The sequence below is a fragment of the Columba livia genome, chromosome Z (genome assembly GCF_036013475.1).
Source record: "Columba livia isolate bColLiv1 breed racing homer chromosome Z, bColLiv1.pat.W.v2, whole genome shotgun sequence".
Classification (NCBI taxonomy): domain Eukaryota; kingdom Metazoa; phylum Chordata; class Aves; order Columbiformes; family Columbidae; genus Columba; species Columba livia.
Window position 1 is genome coordinate 46,413,734 of NC_088642.1, and position 6,000 is coordinate 46,419,733.

Consider the following 6,000-nt stretch of genomic DNA (forward strand, 5'->3'; position numbering starts at 1 on the left):
CCCTCATCCTGTCACTACAGGCCATGCTAAAAAGTCTGTCCTCATCTTTCTTACAGGCCGCTTTTAAGTACTGAAGGGCTGCAATAAGGTCTCCTCGTCTTTTCCAGGCTGAACAACCCCAACTCTCTCAGCCTGTTCTCATAGGAGAGGTGTTCTTTCCCTCTAATCATCTTGGTGATGTCCTCTGGACCCTCTCTAAGAGGTCCACGTCTTTCCTGTGTTGAGGGCTCCAGACCTGGACACAGGGCTCCAGGTGGGGTCTCACCAGAGTGAAGTAGAGGGGCAGCATCTCTTCCCTTGACCAGCTGGCCACACTCCTTTAGATTCAGCCCAAGATACGGTTTGCCTTCTGGGCTGTCAGTGCACATTGCCGGCTCATGTTCAATCTTTCATCCACCAGTTCCCCCATGTCCTTCTTGGCAGGGCTGCTCTGAATCCCTTCATCCCTCCGCCTCTATTGGTACCAGTTGCCTTGAGCCAGGTGCAGGACCCTGGATTTGGCCTTGTTGAACCTCATGAGGTTCTCATGGGCCCACTTCTCGAGTTGTCCAGGTCCCTCTGGATGGCATCCCATCCCTCAGGCCTGTCAACTGCACCACTCAGCTTGGTGCTATCTGCAAGCTTAGTGAGGGTGAACTTGATCCCACTTTCTATGTCATTGATGAAGTTATTAAACCTTACTGATCCCAATACTGACCCCTGAGGGACACCACTAGTCACCGGTATCTATCCAGACACTGAGCCATTGACCGTTACTCTCTGGATGGTAAGATCCAGTGGGTTCCTCATGCACCAAACTGTCCGCCCATCAAATTCATACCTCTGCAATTTTGAGAGAAGGATATAGTGGCTGACCATGTAAAAGGCTTTGCAGAACCCCAGATAGACCAGAAAAATAAATATCATCTGTACCAAAAGCATTCTTACCAGCTCATACAAATGCCCACGATATATTATTTCTGTTGATGGAAGTGAAGATATGGGATTTTGTTGCTGTTTCCATGTGAACAATTTGTTTTAAAGCTGGGTTTTTTTTAATCCTTGAAGACAAGGGCAACACTGGGGAAGTACTCACAAATAAGGTCAAGAGGACTGAACAGTTCCAGCTGAAAATGAAATTAGAAGACCAGCAGAGAAGAGAGAAAATATTTATCCTACAGTGTAATGGTTATGTGTCTTTCCTAGCAGTCCTAGATTTCAGTCCATTTACTTAGTAGCATAAACAGCACCTGTGTTGTACATCCGCATGTATCCTAGGAAGGCTTATTAGTATAAGCAGAGCAGAATTGTTTCTTTTTTGCTTTCTATAATCAATATGAAGTTATTAGAATAGAGTCTTTACACAACTCACACACTCTCACAGCATCCCAGAAAGGCTGAGGTTGGAGGAGATATCTGGATGTCACCTTGTCAAGGCTGCCTGCTCCAGCAGAGATGGCTAAAGCCATGTAACCCAGGATCATGTTCAGGCTGCTCTTCGGTATTCCTTCCCTGGTCACCGGGTACCACTGGAAAGAGCCTGAATCCATGGTCTGGAGGATTGGGTAGTGAGGTCGACTGTGAACTGGCTGAAGAAAAGAAGCCAGAGAGTCATGGTCAATGTGGCAGAGTCTAGTTGGAGGCCTGTATCTAGTGGAGTGCCTCAAGGGTCAGCACTGACACCAGTACTATTCAATATATTCATCAATGACTTGGATGAGGGAACAGAGTGCACTATCAGCAAGTTTGCTGATGACACCTAGCTGGGAGGAGTGGCTGACACGTCAGAAGGCTGTGCTGCCATCCAGTGAGACCTGGACAGGCTGGAGAGTTGGACGGGGAAAAATTTAATGAAATATAACAAGGGAAAGTGTAGAGTCTTACATCTGGGTAGGAACAACCCCAGGTTCCAGTAGAAGTTGAGGAACGACATATTAGAGAGCAGCATAGGGGAAAGGGACCTGGGGGTCCTGGTGAACAGTAGGATGACCATGAGCCAGCACTGTGCCCTTGTGGCCAGGAAGGCCAATGGCATCCTGGGGTGTATTAGAGGGGGGGTGGTTAGCAGGTCGAGAGAGGTTCTCCTTCTCCTCTACTATGCCCTGGTGAGACCACACGTGGAATATTCTATCCAGTTCTGGGCCCCTCAGAAGGGGAAGGGAACTGCTGGAGAGAGTCCAATGTAGGGCAACAAAGATGATTAAGGGAGTGGAGCACCTCCCTTATGAGGAAAGGCTGAGGGAGCTGGGTCACTAGCTTGAAGGAGTCTGAGGGGCGACCTCATTAATGTTTGCAAATATATAAAGGGAGAGTGTCACAAGAATGGAGCCAGGCTCTTCTCGTTGACTACTAATGATAAGACAAGGGGCAAAGTGTGCAAACTGGAACATCACAGGTTCCGCTTAAATATGAGAAGAAACTTCTTCACAGTGAGGGTGACAGAACACTGGAACAGGCTGCCCAGGGAGGTTGTGGAGTCTCCACCTCTGGAGACATTCAAAACCCGCCTGGACACCTTCCTGTGTAACCTCATCTAGGTGTTCCTGCTCCGGCAGGGGTATTGGACTAGATGATCTTTTGAGGTCCCTTCCAATCCACAACATTCTGTGATTCTGTGATTCTTTGCAGCCTCCCTTCAGACCCTTTTTATACATTGATCCAATCCCTTCTTCACGAGGCTAAACAGTCCCAGCTTGCTGAGCCTTTCCTCGGAGGAGTTGCTCTGGTGCCTTAAACATCTTCGTGGCCCTTTGCTGGACTCTGCCCAGTGCGAGCATCTCTCTTTTGTACTGGGGAGCCCAGAACCAGACACAGTGCTCCAGGTGTGGCATCACCAGTGCCAGGGAGAGAGGAAGACTCACTTTCCTCAACCTGCTGGCAAAACTCCTCCTAATGCAGCCCCTGAGACTGTTATTCTTCTTTGTGGCAAGGGCACATTATTGGCTCATGATCAGCTCGTTGTCCACCAGGAGCTCCAGGATGTTTTCTGTAAAGCTGCTTTCCAGCCAGAAGCTCAAGGCATGTGCTGGTGCCTGGGGCTGTCACTCCCCAGGTGCAGGGACTTTGTGCTTCCCCTTGTTGAGCTTCTTGGGGCTCCTGCCTTGGCAGGGTACCACCCTGTGGTGATGCAGAGAACAGCACCAAGTTGTGACTCTGCGCAGGAGGAGGGAATTGGGTGCTGCTGTAGTGCGGTTGCACCGTCAGTGCAGGCTGGTAGGAGAGCAGAGCCCTGAGATGTGGGGACAGAGGCTGTGGTGAGGAGATGGACAGGACTGGGGTGACCAGCGATGGGGCACAGGCTGGCCCTGGAGATCCCCCAGCTGGAAACATCTGTCCCAGGACCAGCTGCAGAGACGAAGGCCTGAAGCTGGGCAGTACTTGTCTTCTTGGGGAGCCGTGAAATAGTACCTGGCACATATTAACCCCTCAGTGTTAACATTCCACCCCTCCTGGCCAGGGGCTGCATCACTGCACCCCCTCTCCCACCACACTGACCCCACAGGGTCCAGCAGAGATGTGAGGAAAGGGTGGGTGTAGCACCAGGAAAAGGGGGAGAAAGCACAGGTGGTGATAGCAACACCACTGGCAATGTTAGTGACGCCAAGGCTCTTTCTGTGATTTTCAAGCATTTATTTTCTCTATAGATCTAGAGCACAGAGAGCCTCCTGAAGGACTTTCAGGCCAGCATGTGCTCCAGATGCTGCACAGTCCTGGTTTTGGCAGCTCCTCGGGCTTGGTTCTACTTTTGCCATTGGTGTGGCGTCTTGGGAGTCTGGGAAGAGTCATGGGAGCTGTCGACCCTTCTGTTTGGGGTTCGCCACCTCCTCCCAGGTGAGTGATTTCTGTCCCAGCTGGGAGTGGACGGACCTGCTGCAGCCTCCCACAAATCCTCGTGCGGCTCTTCCTGCTCCCCACGGGTGGGAACAGGAGCCTCGGGGGGGCTTCTGGGACCCCCATGGAGAGCAGCAGTTGAGGTGCTGGGTCGCTCCTCTTGGTTGGCTCCAGCAGGGCTGCCAGAGGGGTCTGGGCCACGGGCAGGAGACCCCCTCTGGGAGGCAGCAGGATGGGGAGCTGGGGGGCTGCTCTCCCGCTCCTCAGCAGCTTGCCCATCCTCAAGGGCCAGCAAACGGTAGGCCTCCCCGCTGCAGCGTTGCACAGCGATGTTGATAAGCTGCGGTACAAATGTCGCTGTCTGGTTTTGGAGGCTGTTCCGCAGCACCTGGAGCAGGATCTCTTCGTGCAGCCCAAAGAGGCTTAGGGCAGACATGAGGGCATCTTCCACCATGGCTACACGTGGAGACCTGTTCCCAAAGATCTGTTGCAGCTCCTGACGCACCCATGGCAGAAGGGGCTGGAGGAGAGCTGGTTGGTCCCGGAAGAGGAATGCCCAGGTGATGGGCTGAAGGTTGCCCAGAGAAGCCCCATGCAGTTGCTGCTCCACAGGCTGTTGTTGTGTTGCTGCAGAGCTGTGGGCATGTGGATGCCCAGGAGCTCCTCCTGCCTGGTGGCCAATGACTGATGCCACTGCAGATGATGTGATGACATTTTCTTCAAAGTCATTGTCTGCCAACACTGAGTGTAAGATGGAAAAGATCCTCCTCTTGCAGAGGGGACACTCAGGCTTGCTTTGTGCCCACCGCAGGATGCACCCGTAACAGAATTGGTGGAGGCACGGCATCACGTAGCTGGCCTCCTCCCAGCTGTCCAGGCAGATGGGACACCGGTTGTGCTGCTCCGTGGCCATGCTGTCCACTTGCTGCGGTGGGCTCGGGGGAGCTGGGGACGTGGAGCTGCTCCCTCGCACCGGTGCTGCAGCAGCCGCTGTTACGCTGGAAAAGGAAGAGAGGCCACGGTTACTGGCTGGCCCGGGGAGGGGTGGAAGGAATGCCCAGGTTCCTCCAGAAGGAAACTCTCCCAGCTCCCCGGGGTGAGGTGTCCCTGCCCAGTTCACCTCTGCTGCTGCGAGCTGTCTCCTGGGTGCCCCGGCTGCCTGAACCTGGCAGGGCCGGGGAAGATCCTCCCGTGGCTCTGGGGTTGTGCACTGAGAGCTGCAAGAACAACTCCCCGAGCACAGCACCAGCACCGACAACAGCCTCGCTCAACACTCCAAACCTCGCAGACTCGCTTGGCTGGAGTGCGGTCACAAGACGGCTGGGTGAGACTCAGCGCCCGGATATAAGCAGTGAGGGACGCCTGGTCACAATTGATTGCTCGGGAATGTCATAGTCCATCACTAGGTGACATCAGAACTTGTCACTGAGGGATGTCACTGTCTGTCTCTTGGGGACATCGTGACAGACCATCCTTGCCCACAGCACTCACCCACCCAGCAGCACTGAGGCCCTAGCACATGTCTGGTGTTGCCACAGAGCCACTGCCCACTCCATCCCCGGATCTCTTGTCTTGTGCTCGGCATCTGTGTTTCACACCAGTCACTGAAGCCTTGGCCATGTCTTCCCACGGCTCCATCAGGTTGCTTTGGTTGTGACATACGTCTCCAGGCCCATAAGGCAAAAGGGGTTCACTCAGTAACACCTTGTGCCTCCCTGGGAGGCTGCAGGACAAAGTCACACAGGCTCTCCCCACAGCCCAGCCCTGCTGGCCAGCCCTCTGGGCTCCCCTGATTCCTCCCACATGGGTATTCCATCCCATTAGTGTCATGCTTCATATTTTACGAGAGCTGGGAGTTGTACTCTTCTGTTTTCTCTTCTGCTCTTTCTCTTGCCCTTGCTTGCTCTGGGGCACAGCCGGGCAAGTCCAGTCCAGACATTTAGTTTGGCCTTTTGCCATTTTGCAGAGGACTCTAGGCTTTTCTGCCTTTTTCCTCTCTTTTATCTCTCTGGGACTGGCTTTGGGACCAGGTGCTGTTTCCTGGGACTGGCTGCTCACTGTGTTTGTGAGGAATTGCCTTGAGTATCTTTTATTTCTATTATATATATATATTTACTAGTACTGTATTAGTATTTTGTTATTTTATTAAACTGTTTATCTCAATCCAAGTTTCTCCCTTCCCTTTTGATT